Source organism: Nicotiana tabacum, chromosome 14, assembly GCF_000715075.1.
Source record: "Nicotiana tabacum cultivar K326 chromosome 14, ASM71507v2, whole genome shotgun sequence".
In the NCBI taxonomy this organism is placed as follows: domain Eukaryota; kingdom Viridiplantae; phylum Streptophyta; class Magnoliopsida; order Solanales; family Solanaceae; genus Nicotiana; species Nicotiana tabacum.
In genome coordinates, this window is record NC_134093.1 from 15,385,869 (window position 1) to 15,405,805 (window position 19,937).

Sequence of the window (19,937 nt, forward strand, 5' to 3'; positions counted from 1 at the left end):
CATTTCTCCAATGTTACACCACAACCCAAAGATAACATAGAATACTCCAAGCCCCTTTCGTAATCTTCCGCAAAAAGCTCAATACTTAACCATACTAAGGACTCGAAATCCTTAGGCACCGCACTTGAATTTTTGAATCCACTAAGACCGTTATTGAGAGTCACTCACTCTGACTTGTTCCCAAACATGATCAAACTCCAAGGCCCTGCTAGCACATGGACACTTTCTCAAAGAAACATCCGGCTGGCTCATTTTCCTTGTACATTACATCCACACGAAGCATAAATCCTGAGTCTTCTTAAAACTGAACATGAACTAATGAAGCCTGAGTATAGTACACATTCCTCTAATCCTTTGCTCAAACTACCACCAATGTCTTTTTTCCTTAGTCATAATAACCCACCAATATGCTGATAACCAGAAACCTCGCAAGTAGATGACCATGCAATCCGACTGTAGAAGATGGGGCTCTCCCACTTAGCTTGAAGCTACAATTACATAATTATGGAACCCACCAAGACTCCTTATCCCCCATTGACACTATCTCGCATAATCGGCCCACCAAATTCCATGAAATCCTTATGTTAAACATTTCATGAACATTCTGAATCACTAGCCACAGTCGCATCTTTGGCCTCTTACTGGATAGCAAGTAAAATTCTTCGTAGAATCTCCATCAACACTATGCAATCGCTAACCTGCTCACAGGAGATATCCCACCTGTGGACATTCCATGTCAACATCCTCCAACAACGTTGCACCGAGTATTATTACCACGAAACCAATAAACCATCCCGAGCCCATGTTCGTTCACCAGCTGTACAAGTCTGTTCATTCCCCGTTGACATCAACTAAAGGTGCGACGATACATCCCAACCTGAAGTCATGTTGCATTCCTCTTCATATCAGGCAAACTCACTTCTGTCACATCCAATCTTCCCCCAGCATAACAGCTAATATTTCAAATTAAGTCTGTAGACCTAGTCACTGTCTACCATGAATCCCAAATCACTCTAAACTTTCCTCAAGACGTGTAGTTATCCTACCGCGTAACACATATTCTACCTTGCCACTCTCCCACTTTGGTCAAACCCTCTCCTTTAAGAAACTACTCGACGTTTGTTTCTCACACTTGGCCTTCTAGGAACTTAACCACCATAAGACAGCTTCCACATGTCCTTTCTCATCCTTCGCTGCCAGTTGTTGCCTTAAATCAAAATCTGTTTCTGTAGCACTTGAACCAATAGATCGTTACCAACTTTAAACCTTTTCGAGGATCGTCTTTCTCGAGCCATCACACTAGGAACACCGCTTCGATTATGAACCACTGCACACTGCGATTTCTGATAGCCGCTTCCCCGGTATCATTTCATAATACACTGCCCCAAAGGAGAATCGAAGAAAATCATAACACCGGCGAACTTAACACATTCCATCAAGGATGACGTCACCACATCACTCATGAAAATTCTACCACACTCGAAAATACCAAGTCTTGCTACCCCATCGACCCAAACCTGAGCATTCATAGTCCGATTGTTTGTCCTCCGCCGGAAATAAAATACTAAATCTCTGAATCATGCACTGAGTAAAATATACTTTCAAGTCATTCACTGCCTCGATGCAGAAACAAACATCCTACCATTACACGAACATTGTGCGATAGCAACACACGAATTGTCATAACAATCAATGCAAAATCTCAAAACCTTAAGTAATACTGATACTGAGCTGAAAATTTCCTGCACCACATCCGTAGTACCATTAAATATTTCCTCGATCCCCAATTTATAACAAGCACTTCACGTCGCATAAGATTGAATAGGAAGGAAATGAAGGCATAAGCCTCAAAGGAATCGAATCGCACGATGAGGAATCAAGAAGGGAAATGCTCCTAACAGCCATGTAGCCTCTCGAAGATAACTACAGACGTCTCTGTACCGATCTGCAAGACATTACTAGACTTGCACGACTCGTGAGACATAAGTGAACCTATTGCTCCGATACCATGTTGTCACGACCCAAAATCCATTAAGGTCGTGATGGCGCCAGACACCACTATCAGGCAAGCCAACAATAAATACTAAATTGGGTTCTCACTTTAATTACTTTTGAAATTATATTTTCCTTTAATATAGATAGTAAAGAATGGGGAATTACAGAGTAAATAATAATACTTTTAAGTAATTCAATACAGAACCACCCATAATCCTCCCAAAACCCGGCATCACAAGTGCATGAACACTTACTAGGAATATAAAATAAAATAAAGCAACTGTTCGTAATACAAATTAGACAGAAAAATTTAAATAACTCTGAAGGAGACTCTACTGGCTGCGGATCGTAATATAGAATGCAGCTCAACTAAATCTCCGCATTAACCACACCTCTCCGCCCACAAGGCCGCTAGACATATATGTACCTGCACAAAAATGTGCAGCAAGTGTAGCATGAATACGTAAACAACGTGTACCCAGTAAGTATCAAGCCTAATCTCGAAGAAGTAGTGACGAGAGGTTGACTTTGACACTCAGGATCAATAATATTAAAAATAAAAATATTAAATCAACATGATTTATAGGATTTACAATAATTTTTTTTAACCAGCAGAAATAATTAAATTCCTTCAAATGCGATCATTTCCAATTTATTAATTAATTTCACAAACTGCAATAAATAGCAAAGTATCGTGTAATTATTATTATTAGGCACGATGTCTGTCGAGGTCGTTCGGTCCGATCCAGAGTGTCGTGTACACTGAGGGGGACGTGCGGCGCGATCCATAGATGCATCTATACTGCCGAGGCATTCGGCCTATTCCACAAGAAAGGAGGACATTTTCGTATGTATCTCCAGAATGAGAATATGTTTATATTTATTAAGATTTACACACCAGGATATACAGTTTATAGCAACAGTTAAATAATTTGAGCAAAAATTCAAGTATGTAAAATTTCAGTTTTTTATTATTTCCTCTAACAATTTACAACAAAAATTCTAATATTTCAATTAACTGAAAGATGTAATTATCACAAGTAATTTATGATTTGAGCCCTAAACTACCCGGACTTAGCAATCTTAGTAGCTACGCACGGACTCTCGTCACCTCGTGCATACGTAGCCCCCACAATTAGAAATAATTATTAATTTAAATCACCTATGGAAAAATTCCCTCTTACAAGGTTAGACAAGAGACTTACCTCACTCTACCTCGCTCCGAAGTTTCATAGACGGCTCCCAAGCCTTTCAAACAACTCGACCGATGCCCAACACTCCAAAACTCACTTTCGCTTTATTAACATTCACAAGCTTTTAATCCTCATATGACATCATAACATTGAGTAGAATGCTCATACGCCACCAACAAATTTATATTGACAATTACAATCCCAATTACAATCAAAATATGACTCAAAAATATTTATCAATATCTATTTATGGCTCACAAGTTATCTACAAGCCTCCAGCTCAAATCGTCTAATAGGTTCACTTACTAGCACATTCAACTCCACTCTTATCATTTAATACCCATTTGAAGTGATCAATGATACTACATTAATTTTCCAATACCGCCAAATTACTATTCATCGTCTTCCTTAACCAACATTTCCAAAATATTCAATTTGGTGATTACTTTGTTGAACACTTCCAACTAAGCTAGAAAATAATTCCATATGTTCATTGCATCCTTTAATTTCATTTCTAAGAACACTATTTATCTTTCCCTCATTTATTTCAAGAACATTATTCATGCCATGAACTAGGGTCTATGAAATCAATTATCCAACCATAACAACTTAAAATAAATTTTAGAATAACTCTCACCGACTTATAAGAAATGAGCTTGAAGCATTAGTATTACCTTCCTGAAGCTTTTCCTTAAAATTCCAATGCTTGGAAAATTTGGTGTTCTTGAACAACTTGAAAGATTTCTAGGGATTTCACAAATTGAAGGATGTTAAAACTAGTGTTAATAGGATGCTATTAACTTAAAATATTTATAAAAAAAAACTCACCTTGTATTCTTAAGTAGTCCCCAACGTCGAATCCACCATGAAAGAACCAATCCCTAGGTCAAGAAAATCCCTAAAAATGGCTGCTGCCCGTGACTGCCTTATATAGGCACAGGTGCTTCAGCGAGTTGTACCTTGCGTTGTACAGGTTGTACCTCGTATTATAAGTTTTCCCTACTTGACACCTTTTACTAAAACGTCCATAACTCCTTGTAGAAATATCCAAATGACGAATGGTTTAAATCGTTAGAAACTAGACTCCAAGATATTTCATTTGATAGGTTGTCTACCATATAATATATATATATATATATATATATATATATATATATATATATATATATATATATATATATATATATATATATATATATATATATATATATATATATATATATATATATATATATATATATAGGTTTTGTGTGTACTCATTTGGAACTTTAGTCTATCATGTAATTTCCAACTTGACTTAGACTTAGGGCTCTCCTTAGACCCCACATCACTTATAATATGACTCGTACACTTATTAACATACGAACCTGCTGGAACCTTCAAATCTCGATTCCGAGGTCGTTTACTCAAAAATCCAACCTTCGTCAATTCTTCCAACTTAAAGCTTTCGAAATGAGAATTTCCTTTCCAAATCAACTCTGAACATCCCGAAATTAATCTCCGACCACACGTACCAGTCATAATACCTGAAGTGAAGCAGCTCAGGGCCTCAAAGAGCCGAACGACGCCCTAGGGCTCAAAACGATCGGTCGGGTCGTTACACAATCTGACCTCTCATTGTGCTGACCGCACATTTTCTTGTGCGGCCCCACATCCCGGGTTTTGCGGTCGCCCTCCATATTGTGCGGCCGCACTTCAGCAGCTCTACACTACCAGAATTCAGTACGTTGACCATAACTTTCTCTACAAATATCCAAATGATTAATGGTATACCTTTCTGGAAACTAGATTCAATAGTCTACAACTTTTATTTTTGAATCATCTTCAAATTCCGTGAAGATGAGTAGATATAAGCTTCCGAAGTCGGACCATCGAACCTGAAAATCTCCTTTCTGCGGCCGCGAGAGAAATTCTCCGGACCGCACAATTTCAACTGCGGACAGCACAATTTCAAGTGCAGTGCGTACAATTCCTACTGCTACAACACTTTGGGAGTTTGCGACCGTACTTCTGCACTTTAAAATGTGCCCACCGCACTTCAACTGCCCTGTAACATCGTCAGAGTGCCGAAATGCCCGGACTCACTCAAAACTCACCCCGAAACTCATTCGAGCCATTCGGGACCTTGTCCAAATATACCAACAAGTCCTATACCACGAAAATAACTTAGTCGGTCCCTCAAAATCACGTCAAACGACATCAAAAACACGAATCGTACTCCAATTCAAGCCTATTAAAACTAAGAAAATTCCAACTTTTATATTCGATGCCGAAACTTATCAAATCAATTCCGATTGACCTCAAATTTTGCATACAAGTCATAAATGACATAACAGAGCTATGAAAATTTTCAGAACTGGATTCCGACCTCTATATCAAAAAGTCAACTCCCCGATCAAACTTTCCAAAAATTTAACTTCCGTCATTTCAAGCCAAAATCCACTACGGGACTTCTAAATAATTTTTCTGACACATTCCTAAGTACAAATCACCATACGAAGTTATTGACATCATCAAAATTATATTCCGGAGTCGTTTTCTTAAAAGTCAAACTCCGGTCAACTCTTTTCACTTAAGCTTCAACTCGACCACACACACAAGTCATAATACGTATTACGAAGTTGCTGGGGACCTTAAGTCGATGAATGGAGTGTTAATTATTAAAACGACAAGTCGGGTTACACCTAGAATTCTGTAAATTTTAGTCCAAAACTCTCAGAAATATGTCTGAAACTCATCCGAACCCTCGGGGCTCCAAACCAAACATCTACACAAGTCTAAAAATATCATACAAACTCACTCGCACGATCAAAACTCAAAAATAACATCTAAAACTACAAATTGAATCTAAAACGCATGAATTTTAAAGAAATTTTCAAGAACTTCTAGAATTACAACTAAACGTCTGAATCCTATCAAATCATCTCTAAACGACACCAAATTTCACAGACAAGTCATAAATGTCATAATAGATTTATTTCAAGTCACAAAATCAAATTCCGAACTCGATAGCTAAAAGTCAACCAACGGTCAAACTTTTTAACCTTAAATTGGAAAATTTTGACAAATCAACATATCAACCTACGAACTTCCAAAATTAATTTCGGGCATACGCCCAACTCCGAAATCCCGATACGATGCTATCGGAGCCATAAAAATACAGTTTCGGGGTTGTGTTCACAAAAGTCAATGATTTGTCAATATTTTCTAATTTAAACTTCTAAGTCAAGAATCAAGGATCCAAATCAACCTGAAAGCTTCCCGTAACAAAACTGATCAACCTCACAAGTCATAAAATTACAAACACACTAGTGTGAAGCAATAAAAGCGGTAACGGGGTGCAATTACATAAAACGACCGATCGGGTCGTTACATTCAAGTTGCTGGTAATATGGATGTGCATAGTTTGGGCAAACCCGAAATCCAAACCGAATAAATTTTTTGGATTTTTGGTTTGGATCTTTGGATTACAGATTATATTTAGGATTTAATTTTTTAAAAAATTTAGGATTGGATATTGGATTTGATACTTTGGATTTTTGGATATTCGAAAATCTGAAATTTGTATACTTTATATTTAGTCCATTATCCATATGCAAATAGTAATAAGTTCAATACCCTAAACAAAGAGGCGGGTCCAGAACTTTGTCACGACCCGGAATTCTCACCCTCAGGACCGTGATGGCACCTAGCATTTCACTTGTTAGGCAAGTGACGAGTGTCTGTCGTGTATAAATTTAAACTCGTACTCTGTCAAATAATAGTATAGAAAGATGTCGAACCCATAGAGATTGGTTTATCTATTCTACAGACGTTTCTTGTTTGAATTACAATTTGAGAAAATCAGGAAGAGTTGAGTTGTGAATTAATTAACTAAAAATGTATGAATAGAGTGATAGAAAATATTTTATTTTTCACAAATATAATAAAAAGGTGTTGGGATCCTGACTTCACTTAATATTTTTATTATATAGTAGATATATTTATTATTCAATTTCTATTTCTCAAAAATTTATAAATGCCTCTCACGATTATATTTATATATTATTACTATAGTTAAGCAATTAATTGCACTCCTCTCGATTATACGAATTAATCGTTAAAATGATAATATTAAAGAACCAAAAATATATACTTGAACTAAAACATGCTCGTTTTAGTAATTCCCTTTCGGTTACCCTAATTGTTATAATTGATTACTATAATATTCGCCTCTTTCGATTACAAATAAGTGTAGAATCAATTTTAACATATAAGAGCTAGATGTCACTAAATAAAGTTAACATCTATCAATATCAAAAATAACTACATTACTTCTTCCGCCTCTTTCGATTACAGAATTAGTAAGAAGATAATATGTAGTACGAAATAGATAGATGTTAACAAATTAAATAATACTTTATTATAAAGAAGATAAAATTTAAATGAAAAGCTTCAGCTCAAGTATGTGAAATTGAGGAATAATATATACTATTATAAAGAAATATTAAGATATATCATTCTCCCAACACAAAAAAAGTTATTCCATAATGGAGTTAGTACTGACAACGGAAATACTCTTGCCCTTAAATAAGAAAATAGAAAGAAATATTCAAAAGAATAATTTCCCTATTTAATTAAAAATAGGAACTAGAGTAATTTCATACACAAGATAATTGAAAAAATTGACATAGAAAACTTGTAATTAGAAAGGAATGTGTGAGAAAGCTTCTGCTCCTCCGTCGCCGCTTTAAACCTCCTCCAGGTCACCATTTTATAGATGCACTTGAAAGCTTTTGGTTACGTGATTTCACATCACGTTTTCTTCTGATTTGCATAACTTTGGTTTCTTTTCTTTACAATTGGTGCTCACGGGCTTGCAAGCCAAATTTTGAAATCACGTTGCAAGCTTCTTTCTGATTTCTTCTCTTTATTTTTCTTTTTCATTTCTTCTTGATTTATTTGTTTTCTCTTACTTATTTATGGTATTTCTGAAAATAAAATATAAATATTAGTATTTAAATTAAAAATAATAGTTATGTATGCATGATATTTTCTTCCTATCAAATTCCCCCACCATTACTAGAAATTCGCTAAAAACCGACCAAAAATACCGACCAACGTTGGTCGGTTATGGCAGATTACCGACCAAAATGTGACTATTATGGTGTGGACGGTGTTTTGATGGTCAGAATGGCTTACCGACCAAAGTTGGTCGGAAATTACCGACCAACTTTGGTCGGTATATTAAAACGACCATCTAACAAGTTTAATTACTTACCGACCAACTTTGGTCGGAAACATATTTTATTAATTTAATTTTACCGACCAAAGTTGGTCGGTTTAACTAAATTATATTTTTTTATTAATTATTAAAATTAAAAAAAACCGACCAACTTTGGTCGGTAATTGAAAATATATATTTTTTAAAACTAATTAAAATTAAACATTACCGACCAACTATGGTCGGTAATCTCAACAATGCAAGCAAAATACCGACCAAAGTTGGACGGTAGTGTTGAATTCTGGGAATTCAATGTTCATTAACCGACCAACGTTGGTCGGTTTTTCTGGGATTAATTTTGGCATAAAATGCCTGTTTTGGCAGCTAAACCACCTGCCAGCATACCAATACAACCACACAACAACAACAACAACACAACAACAACAACAACAACAATAACAACAACAACAAAAACACAACAACAACAACACAACAACAACAACACAACAACAACAACAACAACACAACAACAACAACAACCAAAACATTCAATAAATACTTTAAAACTAACAAATTAAAGTTCAATTGAACATAAAAATCCAAAACCAAGTTAAAACTAATTACAACTAGTTCAAAACTGGTTCTATTTGTCTAGTTCAAAGTATATAAAAGTCAAGGGGTATTTTGTATAACATCATCATCACCGTCTGATGAACTTTCATCTACAAGACGATATAGAGAACGGTCTTGTGGAGGACGGGAAGCACGATCACGGGGAGGACGGGAGGAACGATCACGAGCAGGGCGGGAGGAACGATCACGTGGAGGTCGACCCTCTGGAGATGACTCACGAGATCGGGGCAACGGAAAAGCTCCACTAGATAGGAGAGTTCTGATCTGAGCTTGCATGCCAAGGAATTGAGCATCTCTAAGCCTTTCTCTTTCCTTGGCCGCTTCTAGCTCTGATGTGAGCTTTGTCACTGTCTCCCGCATAGCGGAGAGGCTCTCCCTATTAAGTTGCTCGCCTTGCGAGGAAGTCCCTATTCCTCGCATTCCACACTTATAGCAATGGAAGTTTTTAGTAGGAAGCCCGTATACCTTCCCCCATTTTGGACCGCCAACAGACTCCAACCATATTCTTTCAGCATCCTCGTCCGAAGGTTGGGTTGGCTCACCCGATTCACCAGCTGGATGACTACGGATGAATTCCTCCACGTTACTTTGGTAGTGACCCTATATTATTTTAAATTAAATCAAGTATTTCAAGTTGTTTATAAAAGTAAATTATAATACTTAAATAAAATTGAAAGCTTACATATGCAGTCGAGGCCCGGTCCTCGACCCACCTATCTTGATCCCCCTCTTTCTTCTTCTTCACAACATGTGTCTCCTTGAATAGCTCATCATGACTCATTGGACGCCCATACTTCTTTTCCTGAAAATAAATTAATTTAGTTAATAAACAGAATAGATATACTTAGAAAAGTAAAATAATTTAAGCAATTACATACCAATCTTCTTTTTATTGTCCCTAGACTGATCGTACCTCCAGTGTGCAAGGAGCCTCCCTTCTCGGATGCGCGAGCTTTCTTTCCTTTTTCGCTCCTCTCTAAGAACTCTGCGGTAAGCCATTGCCTTTCCAAATCATTCCACCAACAACCATGTTATAAAATATCCCACGGCTACCATCGATCTCTCCATGATTAGTCCACACAAAGTAATTCTCTATAAACCCCTTCCTATAAAGATGAAGCTTAACTTCCTCCGATTTTTTAAACTTCATACAATCGCACCTGACACAAGGGCACCTAATTACTCCTTCACTTTGGTATGGTGGAAGTGACATTGCATGTCTAATAAAGTCATCAACCTCTTCTACAAAATCCTCCGGCAATCCCCGCCGATTAGGATAATTTCTATTGTACATCCAAGTACGATGTTCCATCTATACAAATAAAACGAGAACAAATTAATTTATTCTATAATTATAAATTAATTATATCTTTTTTAGTTAATTCAAGATAATTATTTTTTCCTAATTACACCAATTTATATCCTAAAAGTTCAATTCATATCCAAAAGGTCCAATTCATATCTTAAAAGTTCAATTCATATCCTAAAAGTTCAATTCACAAGAACAAATCCTAAAAACTAAAATTTCAATTCATATCCTACGAGTTTAAACATAAACTAACTAAACTAAAGAAATTCAACCCATACCCTAAAAGTTCGATTCACAAGAACAAATTAATTTATTCTATAATTATAAATTAATTATATCTTTTTTAGTTAATTCAAGATAATTATTTTTTCCTAATTATACCAATTTATATCCTAAAAGTTCAATTCATATCCAAAAGGTCCAATTCATATCTTAAAAGTTCAAATCATATCCTAAAAGTTCAATTCACAAGAACAAATCCTAAAAACTAAAATTTCAATTCATATCCTACGAGTTTAAACATAAACTAACTAAACTAAAGAAATTCAACCCATACCCTAAAAGTTCGATTCACAAGAACAAATTAATTTATTCTACAGTTATAAATTAATTATATCTTTTTTAGTTAATTCAAGATAATTATTTTTTCCTAATTACACCAATTTATATCCTAAAAGTTCAATTCATATCCAAAAGGTCCAATTCATATCTTAAAAGTTCAAATCATATCCTAAAAGTTCAATTCACAAGAACAAATCCTAAAAACTAAAATTTCAATTCATATCCTACGAGTTTAAACATAAACTAACTAAACTAAAGAAATTCAACCCATACCCTAAAAGTTCGATTCACAAGAACAAATTAATTTATTCTATAATTATAAATTAATTATATCTTTTTTAGTTAATTCAAGATAATTATTTTTTCCTAATTACACCAATTTATATCCTAAAAGTTCAATTCATATCCAAAAGGTCCAATTCATATCTTAAAAGTTCAATTCATATCCTAAAAGTTCAATTCACAAGAACAAATCCTAAAAACTAAAATTTCAATTCATATCCTACGAGTTTAAACATAAACTAACTAAACTAAAAAAATTCAACCCATACCCTAAACTAAACTAATTCATAACTAATTGACTAATTAACAAAACTAATTAACAAAACTAATTAAAACAAGACCTAAACCCTAATCCTCAATAAAATGCAATGTTCAAATAATTGAAACACTAATCAATTGAAACTAATTCATAACTAATTAACAAAACCTGAAAATAATAAATAAATGGGTTGTAATTCAAACCTAGAATTTGTAGGAGATGGAGAAGGAGATCGAGGGGCGGCAGTGGCAGTGGCAGCGGCGACGGCGACGGCGCGGCGACGGCGAGGGTGAGGGCTGGACGGCGAGGGGGAGGCCTGGACGGTGAGGGGGAGGGGCTGGGAGAAGGAGAGAAGGGAAGGAAGAAGAGGGAAAAATTTCAGAGAAATGGGGGTTTTCCCCGTTTTTCACTTCTCTGATTTTAGAATTACCGACCAAAGTTGGTTGGTAATTTTGGTCGGTACATTAAGTGTTGACCGTTTGACCAAAAACTGACCAACTTTGGTCGGTTTTTTTAAAAAAAAATTAAAAATCTTTAACCGACCAACGTTGGTCGGTAATTTTAAATATAAATTCTTAAATATTATAAAATATTTTAAATAATAAAATAATTATTAAAATTTAAAAAATTGGATCTAGATTACCGACCAACGTTGGTCGGTAATCCAAAATTTTCTTGTCTGACCAGCTATTGACCAATTTACCGACCAACGTTGGTCGGTATTTTGTTTAAAAAAAATGTAAATATTTTTTTTCCCCAGTTTGCGTCCAACCTGGACGGTTTTTGGTCGCATTTTTTGACCGACCAACGTTGGTCGGAAATAGTTGGTCGGTTTTTAGCAGATTTTTAGTAGTGCACACTAAGCAATATTTTCATCGTCCTCGAGAAAATTTCTGAGTTCCTCAAGCAAAGGAAGCAAATTTTTAAACACTTTAAGCAAGATCATGAGAAGTTTTATAGAAGAGAATTAACTAAGACCAATCCACGAGTTCAAACAACATTTAACTGTACTCATGTTCACCTATTGAGAACTGAAATCATATTTTTTCCTAATCCCAAGTGTGTCTCACCAAATGAATAGAGATGCACATATATCACACAATATATAGATATAAGAATAAAGAAGGACATATATAAAAAAAATAAATCGCTCACTCTCAACAAAGAAGTACCTCAAACTACTATAAATTACCATAGGCTTGACTATCATGTGGTTCTCCACTAATATAGGTGTCTTTGAGTTGAGATCGTGTAAGACTTCTGCAAGGTTGTTATGCAGATTTAGGGATGGGTATGTGTGATGATCCAAAAATATCATCTTTAATTTAAACATTCATTTCTGTATTTTATGAAGATGTCAGGAGCTTACCTGCTATGAGTTACGTATCACCTAAATAGTTTATATTAATGTCGTTCATTTTCTAGAAATATATTGCTTATGAGGCCACTGTTAGTATTATTTTCATGTTATGTTACGTTGATTGGATTATGTATGTGTTGTTAGGATTGGTTTCTGGGATTCTCTGGCAGGTGGATAGGCCCAGTTACAAAGGAAACTCTGGCGAAAGATTTGGAAATTTTGGGAGTTAGAAAAATTCAAAAAATTGAAATGTGCGAAAGAAGAGATAAGTTATGTTATGTGTTTGGGGGCGAACTCTACTTATCATTCGAGGACTATTAGCATGATGGACACCTATTGGATATGATAATAAGTGTACGAGGCATATTACAAGTGATATGGGGTGTAAGGAAAGTCCTAAGTCTAAGCTAAGTTGGAAAATTTCATAATAGACTAAAGTTCCAAATTAGTACGCATAAGACCAAAATTTGGACGAACATATCTACATATATAAGGAGTTTATGTGATGGACAATATTGAATGAAATATCTTCGAGTCTAGATTCTAACGCTTCAAACCGTTCATCATTTGAATATGTATACAGATATTTATGGCAATTTTACTGGACCTGTGTCATATGCGCGCCCAGATGCGCGGACACGCATATTTGAGACTTTCTGCCTCAGGTGCTCGGCTGGATGCGCGGCCACTTGCCCAGGTGCGCGGCCGCGCACATAGGAGCTCATTTAATACCCCCAAGGCCGGGTAGGGAGAGGGGTTAAGTCATTTTTTAGCTAAAACCTGATATTTTTAGAGAGAAGTGAGAGTGTTCTAGAGAGAGGAAGAAGCTCAAGTGTCTTGTTCATCAAATCTTGCTCAAGCCTCGAAATCCAACAAGAAATCTCTTAAGTTCTTCATCTAAGAGATAAGGTTCCATACCCTAGTTTTTTAATTTCGGATTTGGAGAGAAGATGGTTGATTAGGAGTATGATTCTTGGGTGTAAGAGTATTATTTATATATGCTTATACCAATAAGGTTTGTGGGAAGATTTTTGAGTTCAAATTGGTAAAGATTGGGTTGAAAATAGTAGAAATCTTTAAAGACTTTAATTTAAGATTTGAAGGTTCATTTGACATCGGAATTTGATAATTTTTGTATGGTTGGACTCGTCTCGGAACGAGTATTCAGATTTTGTAAGTTTTTTCGAGATTGGAGATGTGGGCCCCACTGATGATTTTGGAGATGAATTTCGGATATTAATCCAAAATAATTATAATTTCATATAGAATTAGTTCCTACGATTCGTGTTGAGTATGTTGAATTGTTTGTGATTAGATTCGAAGCTTTCAGATACGAATTCGCGAGGTAAAGGTGTATTGGAATCTTGAAATTTGTTTGCAAAGCGAAGTAAGTATCGTGGTTAACCTGGACTCGACGGAATAGAACCCTTAAATTATTTGTTATGTGAAATTCATGTGAACGACGTATAGGCGAGGTGACGAGTGTCTATCGTCAAATTAATTGTTTGCATAATTACTTCAAAAATCATAAATCATTTTAAATCATGAATTATTTATTATATTAATTATTTCTCTCGTGTTCTTTGCTCAATAACATGCCTTGAATCCATGCTATAATTGCTACATGCTTATTTGATTTATGTGACTTAATTGCCACTTGACGTTTAGCATACTAATTATTAAAATGCCTATTACATCCTTAATTTCTACAATTGATTGCTACCTGTCATCACTTATTTCTAATAAATTATAATTATTGTATGCTTGTAGTCTTATAATTTCATATTATTGTTGTATTTATTGGAGTAATTTCTTTTCTAAGAATTGGTAAATGAATATATTGGAGGTACAGGTTGCACGCCGCAATATAATTGATTGAAATAAATATATAGGAGGAGCGGGTTGCACGCCGCAACGGAATTGATTGAAATGAATATATTGGAGGAGCGGGTTGCACGCCGCAACAGAATTGATTGAAATGAATATATTGGAGGAGCGGGTTGCACGCCGCAACAGAATTGAATATGAATATATTGTGGGATCGGGTTGCATGCACAACAGAAATTAATTGAAATAATAATTGGTTATGACTGTTGAGTTGGATTCAACTGTTGAAAAGAGACACCTATTTTATTTCTATTATTGTTATTATTATTATTATTTCGTACAGGTTCATGTGTGTGACCTGCCTTAGCCTCGTCACTACTTCGTCGAGGTAAGGCTCGGCACTTACTGGGTATATGGAGTCTGTTGTACTCATATTACACTTTGCACTTCTTGTGCAGATACCGAAGTTAGCCCCGGTGGCGTATACTAGATTTGCTCGGATTCAGCTATTCGCAGAAGATTTGAGGTATAGCTGCATGGCATTCGCAGTTCTGAAGTCTCCTTTCACTTTATCATAGCTGTATATTTTCTTTCAGACAACTTTATTTTCATTTAGACTTTTATTTGTATTATTTTAGTAGCTCATGTACTTGTGACACCAGTTCTGGGACGGTATTTAAACATCGCTATTATTATGGATTATTCAATTGATTTCAGATTTTATTTCCGCATTTGTTTCTTTTTTATTAATTAATTTAAAATAGTTTTAAAATGGCTAATATTATTCTAACGTTGGCTTGCCTAACAAGTGAAATGTTAGGCGCCATCACAATCTCGAAGACTGGAATTTCGGGTCGTGACAGTTGGTATTAGAGCATTAGGTTACATAGGTCTAACGAGCTATGAGCAAGCTTAGTAGAGTCTGAAGGATTGGTACGGAGATTTCTGTACTTATCTTCGAGAGGCTACATAGTTTAGGAATAATTTCACTTCTTTCATTCCTTATCGTGGGATATCGATTTACCTTGAAACATATATCTCATATTCCTTTGTATCCACTCGTGTATGACATTCCGCACTCGGTATCAGTTGTAGGTCGACGGTTCGTGATGCCTTAGATAAACTATGAGGGAGCCATAGATGCTCAAATATTTCCTCAACATATGGTTCCGACTGAAGATGCAGACATATTGAGAGATCACCTAGTGAATCATGTGGTGGGGGGGTGTAACGAACCTTGGCATATGGTTGATTTATACGAGCTGTGAAGGTTAATATAGTGGATCATCGGATGTTGTAACATATGACTTCGCGTCGAGTGGGGGAGTCCACAATCAATGGATGGATTGCAGGGTCATGTGTTATATCAGTTTTGGCCTGAAATGTATATATGTGGTACTGAAAGGTTCCCCAAAATATTTACACATATTTAAGGCCTGAGATTTTGTAGAGGATAAGGTTAGGACTTGCGGTATATCCGCCTACTTAATAATCATATACTTCAGTACCAAAGGAGTAAGAGAAACAACTTTAAATTTATAGAAGGTCTACTCGGCGTGGACATCATGGTTGCGGATTTTGGGGTGCTTCGGAGGACGTACAGTGGTTGATGAGATTCTGGACTATGTGGTTCGTGCCAAGATTTGTCTGTATGGTGCTGTACTTTTGTGATAGTTGTGTATAAATAGGGGTAAGGGTTAACCCAAAGAATAATCGAAGAGTATGTCAAGAAATGGGTCAGCTCAGCAATGTTGAGCCAGCATAACAAAAGAAGAAATTGGCCTTGGGAGAGATAATTCTCCACAGGTGTTCGTGGCAAGCTTATGAAGAGGGCAAACGAGCCAATGCAATACTGCCTACTTGGCTCAGTTCTCAGAAATGCTTTTAAAAGAGTTTGTTTCTCGTACTCTCCGTAATGCGTGGTGCATAGGGTTTGAACAGTTGTGTCAGGTCACCATGATGGTGTCAGAATATGCCATCAGGTTCAATAAATTAGCCTGTCATATTCCTACTTTGCTTCCTACAGCCAGAGAGAGAGTCCACAAACTCATTAAAGGACTCAATTATGATCGTAAAATTTTGTACGACTCAGGAGCTACAGGCTGATACTTCATTTCCGCTAGTGGTAGAAATTTCCAAGATATTAGAACGTGGTCGGGGTGAGGAAAAAGGAAACTAAGGAGACCAAGACATCTCAAGGTTCTGAGGGATTCAGTAGATTCTACTCTGCGAGTATAAATCATTATGGTGGGGGCTCAGGCAGTCGGCCAGCCCAGTCCGCACATCAGATTACTCAGGGTGCTCCTGTAAGTTCTTTTAATATACCACTAACATGAGTTTCCTATAATGGTTATTCTAGTTATCTGGCACAAACTCAGTATGAGCAGCCAAACCCGCAAAGGGGTTGTTATGAATGCGGTGATACTAGGCACATCATGAAAATATTGTCCCATACTTGGGAGAGACATATTTCATCAAAGCACTCAGGCTACATGCACCATTGCAGTTACTACACAACCTACACGAGGGCTGGAGGACGGGCGGGTAGAGGGCGTCCTAGAGGTGGAGGCCCAGCCGTTGATATATTTGTTTTTATGGTATGGCTGAGGTTGCTACATCAGATAGTGTCGTTACAGGTACGACCTCGATTTAATATAAAGGAATAATTTCCTTAACTTGATTCGGTTTTGAGTATCGAGACGCGTCATCCTATTGTGCTCCACTTATGAGTGAGCTTCGTAATTCTTTAATCTACTTATGCATTTACTCCTTTTGGGAGATTCTATGGAGTTAACTATGCCTATCATTCTACGCTGGTCACTAATAAAAGCTGCGAGGCTAAAGGTAGCTTTCTGGTACTCATTTCGGTATGTTTTGATGTAATTTCCGGATAATTAATTACAAATTGTGAATTATATGCCCTACCGGTATAGGGTTTATTATGTGTTGTGATTTTGTTTAACGAAAATTATTTAAAAGGAGAAAATGTAAAGTTTCGATTGGCACGATGTGCATATTACTTATGATTCAGAACTGAGAACGAGATCCTTGCATTTTAAAATAAATTGATATATTTAAACCGGTTTACGAGCTGCAGTAAAAGATATATAAGGATGAGATCCTTGTGATAAAAATTCTTGTGTTTAAATTCTCCCTTGTGAAATTAAATTTGTACTATAGCACTAATAGGGAGTCATGCATGTTAGGCTTATTTGAAAATTTTTGTATGAAATTCTCTGTGCATACTTGCCAAATTCGTGTTGTAATACTGAGTTTTAACCTATGAGGCAGGTGCCTGCCTAGGTGGCGTTAAATGTGACTGGTTAATTCGCGTAAATAATTATGAGGTCTTCATGCCTCGCATCTAGTTATCAGTATTGTGAAGGTTTGAAACGAGATTTTTGTTAACATGAAGTTAATTGATGATTCTGTAATTGATTAGAGGTGGAGAATGTGATGACCCAAAAATGTCATCTTTAATTTAAACATTCATTTCTGTGTTTTATGAAGATGTTGGGAGCTGACCTACTATGAGTTACGTATCATCTCAATAGTTGATGTTATCTACAAATATATTACTTATGAGGCCATTGTTAGTATTGTTTTCACGTTATGTTACGTTGATTGGATTATGTATATGTTGTTAGGATTAGTTTCTGGGATTCTCTCGCAGGTGGATAGGCCCATTTACAAAGGAAACTCTGGCTAAATTTTTCGAAATTTTGGGAGTTAGTAAAATTCGGGAAATTGAAATGTGCGGAAGAAGAGATAAGTTATTTTATGTGTTTGTGGGTAGACTCTACTTCTCATTCGAGGAATATTAACTTGATTGACACCTATTGGATATAATAATAAGTGTACGAGGCATATTATAAGTGATATGGGGTCTAAGGAAAGTCCAAAGTCTAAGCCAAGTTGGAAAATTTCACAATAGACTAAACTTCCAAATGAATACGCACAAGGTGCGCGGGCACCTTCAAGTCTATATATATATATAAGGAGTTATATGATGGATAGCCTATCAAATGAAATATCTTCAAGTCTAGTTTCTAACACTTCAAACCTTTAATCATTTGGATATGTATACAGGAAGTTATGGCCATTTTACCGGACCTGTGTCATATGTGCGCCCCAGATGCGCGGCCGCGCATATTTGAGACTTTCTGCCTAAGGTGCGCGGGCGGATGTGCGGCCACTTGCCCAGGTGCGCGGCCACGCACGTAGGAGCTCATTTAATACAACCAAGGCTGGTAGGGAGAGGGTTTAAGTCATTTTTAAGCTAAAATCTGATATTTTTAGAGAGAAGTGAGAGTGTTCTAGAAAGAGGAAGAAGCTCAAGTGTCTTGTTCATCAAATCTTGCTCAAACCTTGAAATCCAACAAGAAATCTCTCAAGTTCTTCATCTAAGAGGTAAGGTTTCATATCCTAGTTTTTCAATTTTGGATTTAGGGAGAATATGGTTGATTAAGAGTATGATTCTTGGGTGTAAGAGTATTATTAATATATGCTTATACCAATAAGGTTGTGGGAAGATTTTTGAGTTCAAATGGGTAAAGATTGGGTTGAAAATGGTAGAAATCTTCAAAGAATTTAATTTAAGATTTGAAGGTTCATTTGACATCAGAATTTGATAATTTTTATATGGTTGGACTCATCTCGGAATGGGTGATCGGATTTCGTAAATTTTTTCGAGATTCGAGACGTGGGCCCCATTGATGGTTTTTGAGATGAATTTCAGATTTTAATCCGAAAAATTTATAATTTCATATAGAATTAGTTCCTACGATTCATGTTGAATTGTTTGCGATTAGATTCGAAGCTTTCGGGCACGAATTCGCGAGGCAAAGGTGTATTGGAATCTTGAAATTTGTTTGCAAAGCGAGGTAAGTGTCATGGTTAATCTTGACTTGAGGGAATAGAACCCTCAAATTATTTATTATGTGAAATGAATGTGAACGATGTATAGGCGAGGTGACGAGTGTCTATACATCGTCAAATTAATTATTTGCATAATTACTTCAAAAATCATAAATAGTTTGATCATGAACTAATTATTATATTAATTGCTTCTCTCGTGTTCTTTGCTCAATATCATGCCTTGAATCCATGCTATAATTGCTACATGCTTATTTGATTTATGTGACTTAATTGCCACTTGACGTTCAGCATACTAAATATTAAAATGCCTATTACATCCTTAATTTCCACAATTAATTGCTATTTGTCATCACTTATTTCTAATAAATCATAATTATTGTATGCTTGTAGTCTTATAATTTCATATTAGTTGTTGCATTTATTGGAGTAATTTCTTT